General features: G+C 44.2%; 1 protein-coding gene across 1 annotated transcript in view; it reads right to left on the bottom strand.

Moving 5' to 3' along the window:
• The window catches only part of LOC126284281 (roundabout homolog 2-like), a 1,294,877-nt gene that overhangs the window by 907,675 nt on the left and 366,874 nt on the right, over nucleotides 1-20,328 (bottom strand). The gene's annotated exons all lie outside the window — the stretch shown is intronic.

The following is a 20,328-nucleotide window of genomic DNA, read 5'->3' as shown; positions in this document are numbered from 1 at the left end:
TGATGACAATACGCCATGTACCGGAGCAAAGTTGTTCGCGGTTGGTTTGAAGAACTTTCTGGGCAGTTTGAGCCAACGATTTGGGTAACCAGATCGCCCGACACGAATCCCATCGACCATTAATGGCAGATAATCTGGAGGTCAATCCGTACACCGGCAACCTTTCGCAGTTATGGACAGTTATAGTGGCAGCATGGCTCAATATTTATGCAGAGGAATTCCAGCGACTTGCTGAATCCATGCCGCTTCGAGTTGCTGCACTACGCCGACCAAAGGGAGGTCCGACACGATACTTTGTCACTTCAGTCTATGTGTTAATAAAAAAAGTCTGCCGTACTCCCTTCACAACAGGGTTAATTAGCTCACGACATGTTGCCACCGTTGCCACTGATCCTACCTTTCTTTCCACGCATAGTTTTGTCTGAGGATTTTTGTAGTACACTGCTTAATAGTTGTACAATTCGTGCCTCTAAATACACTGATGTTAAGAGCTGAAATGGCAAGTCAGTGCAAGGAGTAGAACGGAAAGCTGACACGAGGAACAGAAGCTTAAAGGATCTGTACAAAGGAAACGAAGTTGAGGACAATACTGTAGAAAGAGAAGAGGAAGTAGGTGATAATGGGATGGGTGAAAGGATACTGCGAGGAGAATTTGACAGAACACCTAAAGACAGAAGATAAAACAATTTTTCTGGAGTAGACGATATTCCATCAGAATAATTGAGATCCTTGGGATAGCCAGCCACGACAAAACTATTCTACCTGGTGTGCAGGATCTGTGAGACAGGAGAAGTGCCCTCAGACTTCAGCAATACATACGACCCATCCCAAAGAAGTTTGGTGCTTAATAGTGAATGGTTGCAAGATACTGACACAAATTATTTACAGAAGGCGCCGACCAGTTTGGACTCCGGAGAAATCTAGGAATATGCGGTGCAGTACTGATCCAATGACGTACCTTAGAGGAAAGGTTGAAGAAAGGTACACGTGCGTTTATACGATAGAAAACTTTTGACAAATTTGACTAGATTACAATCACTGAAATTTTGAAACAGCAGATATAAAACCCAGAGAGGGAAAGGTTTACTATACAGTGTCCTATTGAAGATGATATGTAGTTGGCTTCCTGCTACCTTGAAACTGACTTATCCAACCAGATATGCGTGACCAACAGTCATGGCTAGGGACGGAGTCAATAAAGAGCGTGCCTGGAAATCGGTAAGTCGTGCGATCGAACCAACGTTGTATCACGGAAGTTCTGCAGTCTGCCTTTAAGCTAGACTTCGCCTCTCAATGATGTAAATATTCGCCGAGAATGACATATGAATCGAATTCCACGATTGATTGTTGGTCCTCATTCCCTGGGAGCATTACTGTGATAGGTTAGGGACAAGCTAGTCGCCAAAGTGGAGTCCAATTGAATGCCTTTCTCAGTGCCATATGAAATTATTATTACTATTATTATTATTGTTGTTTAGCCATTATTATAATGGATATACCGAGTAACGTGGAATCGAAAATTCTTGATTCTCGACATTTTCGCATTAAGAAATAGTTGTTGTGGGTGAAAGAAGTATTAAGTGACAGATAAAAATAACCCCTGAACTTGGGATCTGTAGTCTACGACTTTAGCAATCAGGCTCCGAGATACGAGAACTGGATTTTAAATAGTGGCAATTATTTATTCACAATTTGTACAAAATACATAAGTCAATTTTTTACTGTCCTTCAATCACCAACGTCGTGTATAACTCGTTACCAGTAATGTGGAAGTCACGTTGAGGTCACAAAGGCTTGGCCCCGGGGAGTGTGGTGGGTGGTGCAGCACTTCCAGGCCCTACGGATCGAACAAATCAGTCACAACAATGAACAGCTTACAGAAAGAGCGGGCGACACATTCTGCAGGAACCGCCCATCACTTTGCAAGACAACACTCTGGCGCATATGCCGCAAGCTGTGACTGATTTGTTCTATCGATGGAGCTGGCAGATGCTGCATCATACGTTCACCCCTCCGACTTAAACCCTCGTGACTTCAGCCTGATTCCTTAGATTAAGGATGCACTTCATGATATTGGCTTCAGAACTGTTACAGGCATTCGTAGTGCAATAGACACTCCACTCGAAATATCAACACAACTGGCGCTGCTGAGGGTGTACTATGGCTTCCAAGGGCTATACACAATGCTGATGCCCACACAGATGGACAGTAAACTTCCAAATACGTACCTTTAGTATGTAAATAAATTGTTGCCATTATTAGAGTTCCAACACACATGTGACGAAACAAATCAACAGAGAGGGGAGGGGGGGGGGGGGTGACTGCAGAGTGAAACTCTCATTCTGGAAATATCCTCCAGGCTGTGGCTAAGCCATGTCACCGCGATATCCTTTCTTCCAGGAGCGCTAGTTCGGCAAGGTTCGCAGGAGAGCATCTGTGAAGTTTGGAAGATAGGAGAGGAAGTAGTGGCAGAATTGAAGCTGTGAAGTCGGGCCATGAGTCGTGCTTGGGTAGCTCAGATGGTACAGCACTTGTCCGGGTTAGGCAAAGGCCCCGAGTTCTATTCTCGGTCCGGCACAGTTTTAATCTGCCAAGAAGTTTCATATCAGAGCACAGTCTGCTGCACAGTGAAAATCTCGTGCTGAGAACTGAGAAATAATTTACAAATTTTCTAGAGAAATTTCGATAATGTGACTTTTTTCAGGTGATTTATTAATAGCTCAGCCTGATTCACGAACAGAGATCCCGAAGTCCAATTTGAGTTACAATCGTGACCTACACCACGGAGCTCCAGTTTCGGTAAGCAAACGTAGCGACGCGACGCCGGGAGAGGATGGTGCAGCTGGCGCCAGATACGGAACCACCTGCGCTGGGAGAACGACTGCCAATAGCTTCCTAAACGGCGCCGCAAGTGCTGGCACTCCGTAACGCCCTTCCGGTCGTTCAACGCGCTGGCGCCAGACACTGCGGCGAGGGGCGGGAACGGCGGAAGGAGTTCCGGCGTCTGTGGCTGCCGAATGTCCGGGGCGCTGACAGCCGGAGAGCGCTGGAGGGCTCGCAGGCTGATAGCGGCGCGTCTGGGGGCGGTGGAAGAACGCAGGCTCGGGTGAGGAGCCGCCGAGCACAAACAGCGCGAGGCTGAGAGCACGTCAGCAGACTGCCTCTCAGGTTCCTAAATCCGTACAGGGGGACCACTTAAAGAGCGTCTATTTTCACCCTTCGTACAGCCCAGGGAAAGGCAAAAAGGAAGCGTGGCTAATTGTTGTTGTTGTTGCGGTCTTCAGTCCTGAGACTGGTTTGATGCAGCTCTCCATGCTACTCTATCCTGTGCAAGCTTCTTCATCTCCCAGTACCTACTGCAACCTACATCCTTCTGAATCTGCTTAGTGTATTCATCTCTTGGTCTCCCTCTATGATTTTTACCCTCCACGCTGCCCTCCAATACCAAATTGGTGATCCCTTGATGCCTCAGAACATGTCCTACCAACCGATCCCTTCTTCTGGTCAAGTTGTGCCACAAACGTCTCTTCTCCCCAATCCTATTCAATACTTCCTCATTACTTATGTGATCTACCCATCTAATCTTCAGCATTCTTCTGTAGCACCACATTTCGAAAGCTTCTATTCTCTTCTTGTCCAAACTATTTATCGTCCGTGTATCACTTCCATACATGGCTACACTCCATATAAATACTTTCAAAAATGACTTCCTGACATTTAAATCTATACTCGATGTTAACAAATTTTTCTTCTTCAAAAACGCTTTTCTTGGCATTGCCAGTGAACAGGGCATCCGTTTTATTTGATAGCCTTATCTTGTTAATAATTTAGCCAAGTAGTCAGCCAAGTAATATTTTGAAAAAATATTCTCACTTTTACTTACGAAACATAGGGCTTAAGCAACCGAAGACTCGTATTTTAACGATGGAAGTTATATCCTCCCGTAAATATAAGAAGGCATTCATTATTAAAGATTTCTGAGCATCGTACCGCCTTATAGGGCAAAAAATAAGTAAATAAATAAACAAATGGAGAAGGCAACGTATCGGCCACGGTTACTGTGGCCAGTCACCTTCTTCTGGGTCTACTGATGGCCTTAATAAGGCCTAAGGCCATTACAGCCGTGGTCGAAACGTTGGTTTTTCCCGTTACAGTTTTTTTTTTTGTTACGCGGTATGATACTCAGAAAATGTACGTTAAGTGACTCTGTAATTAAAGAAGAAGGCAGTTTTAGAAAGATTCTGTTTTCAGTTGCTATTACAACCTGCACAGTAAACAAGTTACAATTAAAAAACCAGAATAATGATAGGTACAGCACTTTTAGAAAATCTAACGGCAGCAGTTAACTGGTCTCAGTTCAAATATTAAAATTAAAATTCATGGCAAATGTAAAAAACACAACAAAATAATTTTCTTATCTTGCTCATGTTCTATAGTGAACTGGATATTGTTGCGTAAATTATTGAACCTGTTTAATAGAGTGTTGGTTTCTTCATCAATTCCATTGTATACAATGAATGTTTCATCAACATACCTGCAGTGGTGTACAATTTTCTAGGTTATTATTTCTTTGTTGTTGAGAAGTTTATTTTCAAGGTGGTTAATGAAAATTTCTGCAATGATTCCACTTAGAGGACTTCCCATAGGTAGGCCTAAATCTTGTCTGTACATTTTACCATTAAATGTGAAATAATTGTGTGAAAGGACAAGCTATAGCAATTCTATAAATTCAACAACTTCAGATGTGGACATAATCTGGCACTTTAATAGATTTAATTTGATTATATCTATTTATTCTTTGATGGGTATGCTGCTATGTAAGTTTACTGTGTCAAGGGAGATGAGCTTTGCATTGGATGGGATGTGAAAATTTTCAATATTTTGAATTGCTTGGTAGCTATTTTTCACTGAAAAAGAGGTTTTAAATTTATTTTGTTTTTGTAAAATTGAATGCAGCTTACGCATAACTTTGTAGCCTGGATGGTTTATAGCATTAACAACTGTTCTGATAAGGATATTAGGTTTATGGGTCTTTGGCTGGGCTCTTAACTTTGGGGCTATTGCGTTCACAATTTTTAATCTCTGTGTTTCTTCCCTTATTAATAAGAATCATGTTTTATTCAACTGTTTCTTTAGTTTACTGACAAATTTCTGTTGGGATCATGAGAGATTTATAGTATATGACTATTCTGAAAGAACTCAACTGTTTTATTTATATATTCATTTTTGTGAATGATAACTACTATATTGCCTTTGTCAGACTTTACTGCTAGTACATTGTCCTCAATGAGCTTCTTGTTGATATTTTTAAGTAACTAATTCTCTTCTTTAGCCTCTTTTAATGGATTATTGTTCAGGTGTTTCTCTATTAATCTGTTAGTTTTATGTCCTATTACTGTTTGTTCATTTTTATTTAGTTTGGCTATATCTGCTGCAATTCTGACTGAGCAATTGATGTTTTTAATGTTCTGCTGTTTGAGTTTTGCTTTTAGGTTATGCTTGGGGCCTTTGCTTAGTAGAGAAAGTTCGTTGTTGTTAAAACGAATGAATGTGAAATTGATTACTCTTGGGAAAAAATTGTGAGAAGTTTGACTTTTGGTGCTGTACTTGAGGTAAGTGTTTGACTGTCTGAATTGATCTAGTTTTTTCATAGGTGTTGCTTTAATTCTGTTGTAATTTTCGCTTAGAGCTTCATTTATGACATCCTGTAAGAAAGGTACTTGAGATGGATGGGTGAGTAGTAGTAATTCTAAGTGTAACTTACATGCTAACACATTTAAATGATTTTTCTTTTTGTACTGTTGTTTCACTTCAGTTTTCAACCAGATTATTTCACCTTTCTTCTGTGCCCACGTGGCTTCAAATTTCGGGTCTTCTTGCTTGGGCAGAAATGCTGACCATTACACCTCCGCAGCACTATGGTCAACACTGCAGCAATATTACCCATAGTGCAGCGGTACCGTAATGCTCAACATTTATGCCTAGTAATCAAGAAGACCCAGATTCGAGTCTCAGCTGTGGCAGAAATCTTAATTCATTTCTTCAACTTCCATCATTATCGTAGATAGTGATGAGACTTAAATGTCACTGGAAAAATTTAATTATAAGATCTTGTAAGATCATTTGTGGTACAGGACTTCCCCATTACGTCCAACGCAGGGGTGCTACCCCAGTGCCGGAGACACCTGGTAATAGTGACAATGTACGGGGAAAATAAGCTGCAGATATGAAGATTGTGTTGGGGAGGGCATTCGACTTGGGTAGTTGGTTCAAATGGCTCTGAGCACTATGGGACTTAAGTGCTGAGGTCATCAGTCCCCTAGAACTTAGAACTACTTAAACCTAACTAACCCAAGGACACAACACACACGTCCATGCCCGAGGCAGGATTCGAAACTGCGACCGTAGCGGTCGCGCGGTTCCAGACTGTAGCTCCTAGAACCGTTCGGCCATCCCGGCCGCCTTGGGTAGTTCGTGCAGCAATATTGACCATAGTGATGGGATGGTGTAAGAGTCAGCAGTTCTGCCTCGTAAGCAAGAAGACCCGGGTCTGAGTGCCGGCCGAGTAACAAATTTGAAATTTCTTCTGTTTCCATCATTATCGTACATAAAGATGGCGCTAAATGTCTCTGGTAAAATTTAATTATAAGATGATAAATTTCTATCGGTATGTTAAAGGAAGGAAATTTTCGTAGTAAGAGGTTGATCGCTTAATGTCTCATTGTTTCCCAATTCCCTACTGAGGAGTAATGAATGTTCATAATGTAAGAAGAGTATTCTGAACGTTGATGGGCTTGTATACATTCGATAAACAACACACACCATACCGTGGAATAGAAGTAATTGCAATGAATAAACTGAAACCAATTTTCCCAAAAGTGAAGGCGATTCATTTCTTGCCTCAAATTTGAAGATGCTTAAAGAAATACTGATAATACGAGTCGCGATGGATTACGACAGTCGGAGCTGGAAAAGGAAGGAGTATTAGACAAATCAGCTAACTGTTTTCCGCAGCCTCTTACCGTCATCATTTAACGACTTTCGTTACTTCTTATAACTGCAACGCTAGTGATTAGTTACCACATAAACAGCCCGTGTCATTAGCAGAGTGCTTAAAGACAGGCTCTGAAGTCAAATAAACATCTCAGCACCACCCGATAGACGTAAATAGGAGATGGTATGAGCCAGACGCGAAACTGATGTGCGTTAGGTTTCACAGTGGGCGTGCTAACATAAAAATTAATGCCCATATGTTTCAGCGCCGGCAGAGGGGATGAGGGCGGCAGGAAACCGTCCAGATAAGGCAGACCGTTTTATCCATCACCCTCGTTATCTGCCCCCGGCGCGGAGCGACAGAGCAGCCTCTGTCCTGGTCACACGTCTCACCAACACTTTTAAGTGGCCCCGGGATTCAATGCGAAGAGCGAAGTAAAAAGAATGTCTGCACGACGTTGGTAACGCTGTCGCCGTTCAGTGGCTGCCACGCTCCTAACAGCCGATCTGGAGTGTCGCATCGACAAAGTAACCGTGATTCCCGCTTCTGAAACGTTATCATTAAGTCAAACACGTTTTTCTAATTGTCGTGTTTTGCCTTGTTCTTTTTTTTCCATTTTCCTCTCTTTGAAGCTGAACAGGCACGAAGTTGACACCATCAAATGTCTAGTCACCATTTCACTCTAGCAGCAACCACCATCATGACCGTTTGATATGTTATTTCCTAACATTTACAAGGGGTGTTCAGTAACTAATGTTGTTCTCATTGGAGAGACGTCTACAGACTTTAAAGTAACCTCTGGCGTGCCGCAGGGGAGTGTTATGGGACCATTGCTTTTCACAATGTATAGAAATGACCTAGTAGATAGTGTCGGAAGTTCCATGCGGCTTTTCGCGGATGATGCTGTAGTATACAGAGAAGTTGCAGCATTAGAAAATTGCAGCCAAATGCAGGAAGATCTGCAGCGGATAGGCACTTGGTGCAGGGAGTGGCAACTGACCCTTAACATAGTCAAACGTCATGTATTGCGAATACATAGAAAGAAGGGTCCTTTATTGAATGTTTATATGATAGCGGAACAAACTCTGGTAGCAGTTACTTCTGTAAAATATCTGGGAGTATGCGTACGGAACGATTTGAAGTGGAATGATCATATAAAATTAATTGTTGGTAAGGCGGGTGCAAGGTTGAGGTTCATTGGGAGAGTCCTTAGAAAATGTAGTCCACCAACAAAGGAGGTGGCTTACAAAACACTCGTTCGACCTATACTTGAGTATTGCTCAAAATTGTGGGATCCGTACCACTTCGGGTTGACAGAAGGTCCAAAGAAGAGTGGCGCGTTTCGTCACAGGGTTATTTGGTAAGCGTGATAGCGTTACGGAGATGTATAGCAAACTCAAGTGGCAGACTCTGCAAGAGAGGCGCTCTGCATCGCGGTGTAGCTTGCTGTCCAGGTTTCGAGAGGGTGCGTTTCTGGATGAGGTATCGAATATATTGCTTCGCCCGACTTATACTTCCCGAGGAGATCACGAATGTAAAATTAGAGAGATTCGAGCGCGCACGGAGGCTTTCCGGTAGTCGTTCTTCCGGCGAAACATACGCGATTGGAACAGGAAAGGGAGGTAATGACAGTGGCACGTAATGTGCCCTCCGTCACACACCGTTGGGTGGCTTGCGGAGTATAAATGTAGATATAAAATGCAACACGCTCTTCAGATAGCAACTTGGTTTTGTTCAGGATACAAGTAAATAATGTACATCATAATATTCTCCACTCTTTTAGCTAAGAAACCCTATTAACTTAATCTACGTTCAATGCGACGGCCTTATGCCACATTTCTGGAAGGACCTTTATGCCCGCACAGTGCCTCACTGCTGGTCCATATCGGAACCAACGTCTTGCTTCGTCAATAACCTTCCCACCATCCATGTACTGCTTCCCGCAGAGTGCATCGCCCATTGGGTCAAACAGATGAATGCCGGAGGGTGCGAGATCCGGTCTGTAAGGCAGATGGGGAATAACAGTCCGTTGAAGCTTTGTGAGTTTCTCTCGGTGGCGTAGACTTGTCTGAGGCGTTGCGTTGTTATCGAGAAAGAGAGCTCGTTCACATTTTTGTGGCGACGGGCACGCCTGAGGTCATCCCATGTAGGCTTTCACGGCCGGCGTCTCACCTCGGAAGATGTTCTCCGTAGTTGAGAACGAAACGTCAGGGAGAAGAAGTTCTACAGATCGACCACAGCAATTTAGCCCGGAAGTGTTTACTGATGATGACGCCTGAGGTCGTTTCATCAATTTCCTGAGTGTAGGTAGCAATATCCATTTCAGAGTTGATTGTGGCACCATGAGGGAGGATTTCAAAAGAATAACCCCTCCAGAGTTCTAGAAGACCGTTGCCAGATTTTACCGGCTGAGTGCGCAAGCTCTGATGTTTTTCTTCGGAAGAAAGGTGGTGAGTCACCACTCCCTGGATTGCCATTTTGTTTCCGGTTCGGGGTAATGTACTCATATTTCATCGCATGTGGTGATGTTCGAAAAAAAACTGTCACGATCAGCTTCGTAACGCGCAAGCAACTCCCCATAGATGACCCTTCAATGGACTTTATTGTCTTCTATTAAGTGGAGAGGAATCCAGCGGGCACACACCTTTGAGTACATCAGTTGGTGTCAGCATTACCAACAGAAATGTCAAGTTAAACAGCGAGTTGTGTGATCGTGATCCGTCGATCTCCTAGAATGAGAGTGTCCGCACGTTCCAGGAGTCATAGCTGTGCGCGGCCGGCCGGTAGGCGGAAGATCGGGCAGCATTGCGCGACCTTGTGCGGTGATGAATGACGCTTCTTCCAACGACTCACCGTGCTTTTGTTCACTACCGCTCTCCGGACACATTCTGCAAGCGTCTGAGAGTATTTACGGCGGCCGGCCGCTGTGGCCGAGCGGTTCTAGGCGCTTCAGTCTGAACCACGCTGCTGCTACGGTCGTAGGTTCGAATCCTGCCTCGGGCATGGCTGTGTATGATGTCCTTAGGTTAGTTAGGTTTAAGTAGTTCTAAGTCTAGAGGACTGATGACCTCAGATGTCCCATAGCAATTGGAGCCATTCGAATATTTACGATACTCTGGTTTTCCGCCAAACGAAACTCAGCATTTCTGCTTGGAACGCTTCGTTACACACTCAATTTTTAAGACTCTGAAGCGGGAATATTGCATAACTTATGTGAAACGTTTTTTAAACACCGCAATCTCCCACAAAATTTCCAGTGCGGCCGTCTGCTAGACTCTGATGAAGTGGATTGCAGTGGTACTGGCAGATCCTCATGACTTTTAACCCCAGCAATACACTCACAGCAATATCAACGCACTTTCAATAACGTGGACTGCCGACTTGGTGACAAATCAAGAAATGGAAATTTTGTTTGTTCTTGTTGTTGACTTTTAGACTCAACACACTTTTGAAACAGATAATGATGTGTAAGCAAGGACCTGAACTTGGAAAATTACCAGGTGTTTAGTACTGAATACGACTGATGGATTAAAATATTTTGAGAATGTGGGCACAAGGTACCTCACCCCCCCTCCCCCTCTCCACCGTCCACGGTTTAACGAGGTTTAATGTTTAACAGTACACGAAGAGAACACTATGGACTTGGCAATGCTTGTACAATCTACAACCTTACACATTTTCAATGAGAGAACGTCAAAATTACGGCTGCATACACACAAAAGCCGCCCGCTGTGGCTGATCGTTTCTAGGCGCTACAGTCTGGAACCACTCGACAGCTACGGTCGCAGGTTCGAATCCTGCCACGGGCATGGATGTGTGTGATGTCCTTAAGTTAGTTAGGTTTAAGTAGTTCTAGGTTGTAGGGGACTGATGACCTCATAGTACTCATAGCCATTTGAACCAACACACAGCCCAAAAGCACACTCAGATAAAAAGTGGAGAGGGTTGTGAGGAAAGTTGGGGGGGGGGGGAGAGAGGATGAGGGATGGACTGACGAAGAGATGAGGGAGTGTGTGTGTGTGTGTGTGTGTGTGTGTGTGTGTAGATAGTTGAGATACAGCTGCTGCTTGGCAGATGTGCGGGTGTGTAAACTGATAACCACACATATTCTGCTCTATTTCAGTCACGATTAAATTAGTTTCACCAGTATCTCGTGGTTGTGCGGTAGCGTTCTCGCTTCCCACGCCCGGGTTCGATTCCCGGCGGGGTCAGGGATTTTCTCTGCCTCGTGATGGCTGGGTGTTGTGTGGTGTCCTTAGGTTAGTTAGGTTTAAGTACTTCTAAGTTCTAGGTTACTGTTGACCATAGATGTTAAGTCCCATAGTGCTCAGAGCCATTTTTGAAATTAGTTTCTTTTGCAATCGCTCATAACAATTCTCGATCGTTGCGAGAAATGAAGTGGATTCAAATTCCTGTGTGACAGGTCTGACGCGTAGAGACGAGAATATTCTTATTTTCAACTTCTGCTTAGCTGCACGTTCAGGAGGATTGTGAACGCGAATCGTGTAAGGGATTCTACCAACGTTTCGCCTAGTCCTAGCAGAGTAGACCCTGAGAAACTGAGTGCAGAGAAGCTTTGAGATATCGCACTAAAGGGAAAATGCTTTTTCCCCTCCGGGGCGACGTTCCGATTCACTAGGGGTGTATAGAGAGGAGATGCGCGCCGTGAGAGCGTTGCGCCGCGCTTACGTTGTGAGGCGAAGGGGCGTGAGATAGCCGCGACCTCAAGTGCGAGATAGGATAGCTCCTGCTCGGGCGCTGAAGGACGGAACAGGGGGCAGATAAATGGAGGCGGAAAATAGAACGCTCAGGGGAAGGGCAAAAAAGAAAGCGGCGTCCGCGCCGTGTTGAGGGTATAGCGGCCGCGAGTGTAAACAGCAGTGCAGCGCCCGGGTGACGGCGGCCCGGCGGGTCTCCGTGGCGGGCTATAGCGCCGGCCCGCTCTTCACGGCGGTCCTCAAAGGATCTCTTGAGGCGGCCTGCTCTCGTGGCCTCCAGGGGTAAACTGGCGGCGGCAACGCGCCCCGGCTCTGGACCCGGCGAGGGCCACTCGGGGCTGCCGGCCGCGCCGCGATCAATATTAAGCGGCCGCGCCACGCCACTTGGAGCGCAGGAGCCCCGCCACGCTCGGCTGCGTCGGCTGACCGATGGGACATCTCAAACCACCAACTTCATCGTCGCCAGCTCGAGAATCACTGGTACGGCTCTCACTGAAGTAGCATTAACAGACTTTCTTAGTGGTAATCCGCTTGTTGAATCTACAACTACAAATGACAACCTCAGCCTCATTAAATGTGTCCAGACGCCTCTACGTAATTAAGATGGATCTCTGACTCAAAGCAAGTTCTGTAAGTCCCTCCAGATCCTGGAACATCATGCACTCTGCCTTGCTTCCCCTACCCTTTTTCCTTCCCCCACCAGCTCAACCAATTCCCGCCTCTCCTCATTCACACTGAACACTTCCAAACAACCTACACCGTCTGCAGACTCGAGACCAATAATCCTATAATTTCCGCTCTAGTTTCAAATCCTCGTATGCTAACGCACTTTTACCAACCTATCGGACCAACCCTACACCTACGCACCCTCCACACCCTCTACACACTCTCGCAAGGAACTTTAACCATCTCTCCTTCCCAGATCATGAACTCTGGCCCGTCATTTACCCATCCTACCAGATCTAAATCCATCCCACCCATTTCACCTCATCAGCGCTCCCTCTCCCTCACCTCACTTTATTAAAAAAAAAAAGGTTCAAATGGCTCTGAGCACTATGGGACTTGACTTTTGAGGTCATCAGTCCTCTAGAACTTAGAACTACTTAAACCTAACTAACCTAAGGACATCACACACCCCCATGCCCGAGAAAGGATTCGATCCTGCGACCGTAGCGGTCGCGTGGTTCCAGACTGTAGCGCCTAGAACCGCTCGGCCACCCCAGCCGGCCCTTTTATTTACTTACCTCCTTTTCTTCTCCTGCACCTTTCTTTTCCTACTACCATTTCACTATCAAATTTTAGCATCACCAGTACAGCCATCTTTATCTTTGTGAGGTTCCCTTCGTTCTCTTGCTCAAACAATTTCTTGTGAAGTTACATTGGCTTTGATTTTATCTTTTTTGCCCCAGTAGCCACTAATACCCCACTGATGTTATGCACCAGTCCTCCGTCCTTATACCACCACATTCCTACCCTCCACACCGACCAACCTTTTCCTCTTAAACAACAGCTACCCTACCCCAGCACAGGTCCTTCCACTTTTACTGCCGGGAAAGTCCTATTTTTAAATAGTGGTGTTCTTCATCGTGTTTAAAAGTTTTTTAATTTCCTCTTATCGTGTTTCATTTTACCTTTTATTATTACAGGTTTTAACAAGAAGTGCAGGAAGCCAGCCATACCTCTTGTATATATAAAATCTTTCAGTTTTTAAGTTCATTGCTAATATCTCACCTTGCTTTTCTTTGTTTTTCTTCTCATTTCTTTTATTGTTCATTGACTGAAGGGCAGGCTGACTGTGCCGCTGGCAGTCCTCCTTCCATATGAGGTGAAGGGGGATTAAAAAAACCAAAACCTACGTAATGGAGAACTGGTTACTAGACGTGACGCCAATATAAAAGGAGGCAGGCAGTATACTATCTTGTCACTAGAGAAGTGGTAACAAAATGCCGAAATTGCCACAAGCGGTAGCACGCCCTTACCAACGCTCGACCAGGTCCGCTGGTTCAAATGGCTCTGAGCACTATGGGACTTAACATCTGTGGTCATCAGTCCCCTAAAACTTATAACTACTTAAACCTAACTAACCTAAGGACATCACACACATCCATGCCCGAGGCAGGATTCGAACCTGCGACCGTAGCGGTCACGCGGTTCCAGACTGAAGCGCCTAGAACCGCACGGCCACACCGGCCGGCAGGTGCGCTGGTCACGGATCGAAACCACCTGGTGGATTAAATACGAGAGCCGGTGTGCCCGCCTGCATCTGAATGGTTTTTAGGTGGTTTTCCACGTCCGTCTAGATGAATACTGGGCTGTTTTCCCAGTTGCACATAACCACTTCAAAAACGTTCGCACTCGTTCAGACAGAGAAACTACACACAGACAGATGGAGTACACATATTCCAGAGAGCCACAGGAAGGATATCCAGCCACCTCTTACGTCAACCATGCCAAATCCTGTAGCAACAATGCCGACCCCGCGTATATCGTCGACAAAAGTACAAGAAAAAGGAGAGAAGCAGTTACAGCAGAATTGGTCAGGAGAGATGAATGACTTCGAGCTTGGAGTAGTAACTGACTGTCAACTAATAAATCCATTAGGGTGATATCAGCCCTAACAAAGTTGCTCAAGTCGATTGTTGGTAAGGAGACTCTGAAGTGGGACCGTGAAGCAGCAACCACCACTGAACCGAGACCAGGCAGATCTCATGTACCGACAGACTGATACCGTCGAGAATGGTGAAGTTAAAAATTGTAAATTTGTGGTAAGATCTTACGGGACCCAACTGCTTAGGTAATCGGTCCCTAAGCTTACACTCTACTTAAGCTAACTTAAACTAACTCACGTTATGGGGAGCAGCGTGGATCGTGACAAGGCGCCCAAGACCGCGCGGGCACCCTGCGCGGCAATGGTGAAGGAAGGGTGTAAAAAATAGCATGAAACCAGCAGTTGCAAACTGCTACCAGCAGTCCACCTAGCACAATGACTGTACGAACAGAGTACATTGAGATGCAGTGGTCGAGCAGCTCCTTACAGGCCACGCATTTCTGCGGTCAGTGCTAAGCGACGCCACTGGCAGTCGGTGACTGGAAACTAGCGATTTGGAGTGATGAATCACGCTGTCTTCTGTAGCAGTCTTATACGAAGGATTGGCTTTGAGGAATGCCTGGAGAACGTTACCTGCCACCAAGTGTAGTTCCAACACTCAATCATGGAGGAGGTCTATTTATCCATGTTTAGGATGTGGTCACCTTACCGCGCTTAAGTAAATGCTAAATGTTGAATGGTATGAACACATTTTACAGCTTTGTGCGCGGTAGAGTAACAGTTCTTCTTCCTGACGGTTAAATTTCGCGTCTCTAGCACGTCATCTTCGTGGTGTAGCAATTTTAATGGCCAATAGTGTAGCAAATCAGGGGACAATTAAATTTATGAAAGTGAGTTGCTTACTTCATGCTCTGGAAATAATTCATACGACATCAAAAACTTTCAATGTAGAACCTGATCCAATCGTCAGCACCAGTTCTAATTTTACTTCGGTATGAGGTTCTGGTCAGCCATTAATCTGTTATATAGACAAAAATGTAAATGTTAGTTTGTTCAAAATCTTAAATCTCCGAGAGTTCTTCATCGATTGTCTTGAAAATTAGGCACAATGATGCATTCGAATACCCGCTTCTTTTTAAATATCTGCTGGAGCGGACTGATATAGATATATGTAAAGAGAAAATGTTGTTGCCAAAAAACTCGAAAGTTTTTGACATGCTTACTTCACATTTTACACGATACTGTAACATACATTCGGATGCAAACAGAATACATATTTTTACAATATATAAATACAAAATGAACTAACGAAATGGTGTTAGCAAAAATCTGGAAAATTTCTTAATCGATTTAGTTTATATTTTTACACGACAATCTAACAAATACTCAAACGTATATAGGCAGCATATTATTTTAAGCAACATACTACAGGAATTCTTTTAAAACAGACTACGGGAAAGAAAAATGATGGAAAAATGTGAAGTTTTGTTTTGTTTCTCTCAGCAAGTTTTAACTAAATAGCAGGACATTTAAACCATTAGACAGTGGTTATAATTCAACTTCGGCTATTTAACACGTTAAAACATGGAAACTAATTACCGTGCGAGTACCAAACTTGGTAGCATTCATCTATAGAGTATGGGGTGCATGATTTCCATGCGTCACAGCGCCACCGTCCAGCTCCAACTATGGCCAGCAGGTGGCGTTATCAGTCATTGTGATTCATAGTCTCACACACCTGACCAGTTCCAGTGCACTTGTTGACGTGTCAACAAGAACTTGGACAAAGGGTGCAGGCCATTATTGGTGAAGCTCTACTATCAAAGTCGGCCGGACTGGCCGTGCGGTTCTAGGCGCTACAGTCTGGAGCCGAGCGACCGCTACGGTCGCAGGTTCGAATCCTGCCTCGGACATGGATGTGTGTGATGTCCTGAGGTTAGTTAGGTTTAATTAGTTCTAAGTTCTAGGCGACTGATGACCTCAGAAGTTAAGTCGCATAGTGCTCAGAGCTATTTCAACCATTTCTACTATCAAAACGACACTAATGCTGCAGCTGCACTTTGAGAATATCGCCGGCTGAAAGGATTACGAAAGGGTCCACTTTTTCCACCTGTTGTCTGGGGCATGATAAAGAAGTTCGAATCAACTGGAGAACTGGGAGTCGGTCTGGGAAGGGGCCGACAACCGATTGCAGCTGCAGAAAGATTCTCTCACGTGGCCCTCTGTTGTTACTGTGACTTGACAGCCACGATCAACGCATTTGATCTATAACCCTATGAGGAATATTCTTGAAAGAAGCTGTAGAAAGCACCTCTCACACTGCTTTCTGTTGTTACAGTGACTAGAAAAGCAAAATCATGACACTTGATCCATTACCCTATGTGAAATATTTCTGAAAGAAGCTGCAGAAAGCTTCGATTATACCATTTCTTTTGTTGAAAGGATACTAGAAAGCCGCCGACTTTGCATTTGATTTATAACCCTACGTGAAATCGCTGTTACTATGGCGGACAAAGCTGCACGCAATTCCCGATCGTCAGGCAGTGCGCGTGCTGTGTCAAGACAGTTGAACATCCAGTGGTCCACTCTACAGAAGATGCTTTGAACCATTCTCAAATGGTATCCGTACAAGATCCGTATCGTACAGCAGCTTGCGACACAGTACGCACAACGGCGCGTTGACTTCGCTCTCCATTATCTCGCAAGGATTGAAGTTGACGACGACTGGCCCTGGACCATCCTTTGGGCAGACGAAGCTCGTTTTTCTCTGACGAGTGAGGTGAACACACAGAACTGCTGCGTGTGAGGATCTTCACCTTCAGTCACTGTGCATGAAGTTCCGCTGTTTGTTAAATGTGTCACCGTATGGTGTGGCTTCACGGCTACCTTCATCATTGGCCCTTTCTTTTTTGAACAGGTTGAGGCTCAAGGACCAAAGACGTGCAGTGCGATTGGCCAGCGCTACTGCGATATGCTTCGCGAACATGTCGTACGCGCCCTACATGAGACCCACGCACTGAACTCAACGGTTTTCACGCAAGATGGGGCCGCGCTGCACATCGCTCGTGAAGTCCATCTGCTTCTCCAAAACACACCTCGAAACGATCGATTTACTAGCCGGTCGTTTCCAAATGCTTGGCCGGCACAATTACCTGCACTCTCTCTACGTGATTTCTGGTTGTGGGGAACCTGAAGAATGGGGTCTACCAGGTGAACATTCATACATGTGCTGAATCGATGCGCAGCATATCAAGAGAGACTGCCATCTTTTTTCTGTTGTGCTGAATGCAATCCAGAGCTTTCAGACTCTTATGTACACTGATGGGCATCATATTGAGCTCCGTTTGTAGCAGTAATGGTACCGGTATGTAATGGGATGATTACCGTAACAGCACATTAAAAGTGTTTAAGTTGAACTAATTCTGCGTTATTTCTCTTCCTCATGTCCTTGACATCAATGCTACCAAGTCTGGTATGAGTACGGTAATTAGTTTTCGTGTTATAACATTTTAAGTAGGGAAAGTTTAATTATAACCACGTGGTATATTCCTCCTCATTATACATAACTTAACACAAAAATTGTAGTCACAGCAGTGTGACGTTTTGTTTTCTTCCTCGCGGTCAGGTTTCACAGAAAACAAGAAAGTAGTATTTACGGCTTAACAGCTTGTGATTAGAATACTATTACGGAATCTGAATTTTCAATAAGAATAAACAAGACTCGAGGTCAGAGGGAGGTTCAAATGGCTCTGAGAACTATGGGACTTAACATCTGAGGTCATCAGTCCCCTAGACTTAGAACAGCTTAAACCAGACTAACCAAAGGACATAACACACATCCATGCCTGAGGCAGGATTCGAACCTGTGACCGTAGTGGTCACGCGGTTCCAGACAGTAGCGCCTAGAACCTCTCCTCCACACCGGCCGTCTCAGAGGGAAGGAGCAAGAGGAAATGGACAGGGTTGGAGGGGGGGGGGGGGTGGAATGGAAGAGGGAGAGGCACAAAGACTGAGAGAATAGGAGTTGGTGATGGTGACGGAGGGAGAGGGGGTTATGGTCAGGGCGAGGGGGGGGGGATATGATGGACAGAGGGGTGGAAGGATAAAAGGGGGGGAAGGAAGAGGTGGACAGAGAGAGGGGTAGGAGGAGGTTAGGAAGTATGTCCAATTTAGCAATTGCAAAGCATTGTCTGGTTCGCTAGTACATGAATAAATTAAACGCTTTAAGTGAGGGCAGAACAGTAGTAACAAGATAAACAAGGAATTTGATCGCCCATAACTCCCCCCCCCCCCCCTCACCTTAAAGGCAACGACGATCTGTTTAAAGAGGTAGATAATGGAGGCCGAGGGGACACGTGCTGTTATCGAGACTCCTCCCTTTCCACTCGGTGGAAACAGCAGTCATCAACGACCGTGAATTTTTAATGCAATAACCAACTGCGTCCACAATGTCAAAGTGCTCTTACCTGCCAGAGTTCAGAGCTACAGAAACCAAGCTGCTTCCCCAGATTACATCTAAGCACTCTGTCTCTCAGGGACCACGCGGATGGAAACAAATAGCTTCCACTAGGCACAAATAGCAGTAAAAACTGTCAACTGAAAGCAATAAAGAAAGTAGTTACTTTCTTCCAGTTACTTGCCCTTTTCACATTGATGATCCTCTTGTCCATTGTCATTACAATGGAACAATTTGCGATTTACAGTACGACATTATATACTTACTCATATATTATGGATATCAGTGAAACTGAACTACCAGAGCACAGTAATCAATGAAACCAAAAAACTCTACCAGACATCACTATAGTGGCGCTGAGTCGAACGTATTAGTACTTAACCTGTCTACGTCTTTTTTTGAAGGCTGTTTTGAAACTGTCGTGAAACGCAAAACCTTGCACTATTATCTTTCTCACTAACGTAGGTAAATACGTACGCCTCATATGATTTGCTTATCCTGTTCACACGTCCATAAGCTAAGAAAAGAATTTGCTAAATTAATTAAAATATTTTGTAGACTGCATAATTTTTCTTTTAAAATTCAGTGAGAAACCTCAGTTTTAGTCATCACCAAGTTACGGCTATCGCATTCTAGTACACGTTGAAAATGTGTATTTTTTTGGTCTGGAACTTCAACAGTCGCAATGAAAAACTGTACTGTTTCAACGAAAGTTAACGATATAAATCAAAGTAAATAAAACTAAAATAAAATTGGAAACTAAAAATAGCGTTTCCTTAAATAATGCTACCGTAGCTTATATTAATAATCTGAGATGTACGTGTGCACTCGTCTTAGAATTAAACACAGTTTTAAAATCGTTTGTTTACCCAAGGAACTAGCTTCAAATTCAAAATAACCGTCGCTTGCTGGGAGGTGCGTACAGTAGACCAAATTATTTCTTTAGATTTTCCAAGCACATTTTACTTACGAAATTTCAATGTACACCAGATTTGTCTGCTGTTAGTTGTGATAAGTTTTCCAGTGAATCGAATCATGATTCTAAAAAATTATTCGTGATCGCATTGGTACTCAATAACGATTTCTGTCTCTGTATGCAGAATTTTTTCCAACATTGTGCTCATGACGGAAGTTTTATTTCGATTTCAGCTGTGATGTATTAACTATTTCGATGAATCTTCTAAAATTGAATTGTGAGCATAAATGCTGAACTTTTCGTATTACACTGCGTTTAGACAGACGCCTTAATTAAAGAAGAATTTAAAGGAAAATATAGCACCATATATATTAGAAAATAGCCTATCAAGTCAGCACAAGCTGGATCTGTATAGTGTGATGGGCATTATTAATGAGACAGAAGCCTGTACTCTTTCGTCAAGTTCCGATCCTTCACTTACTGCATGTAAGTACAACAGAAGTGGCAGTGAGGGCCAAACAGTAGCTGAAATTTCTCAGCAAAAAATGTTTGAGAGAATTGAAAATGCGGTAAAACAAACACTGTAATTCGGAACACTGTTATAAAGAGAAACGGTGATAATCACTAGTAGTCTATGGTAAACAAAAAGCTGAACAGCAGCTCTTGTATCGTTCAGGTATGCTGCGGTTAGTAACT

Source organism: Schistocerca gregaria, chromosome 8, assembly GCF_023897955.1.
Source record: "Schistocerca gregaria isolate iqSchGreg1 chromosome 8, iqSchGreg1.2, whole genome shotgun sequence".
NCBI classification, from domain to species: domain Eukaryota; kingdom Metazoa; phylum Arthropoda; class Insecta; order Orthoptera; family Acrididae; genus Schistocerca; species Schistocerca gregaria.
The sequence above is the reverse complement of the archived record's forward strand: the minus strand, read 5'-3'. Positions and strand labels throughout refer to the sequence as shown.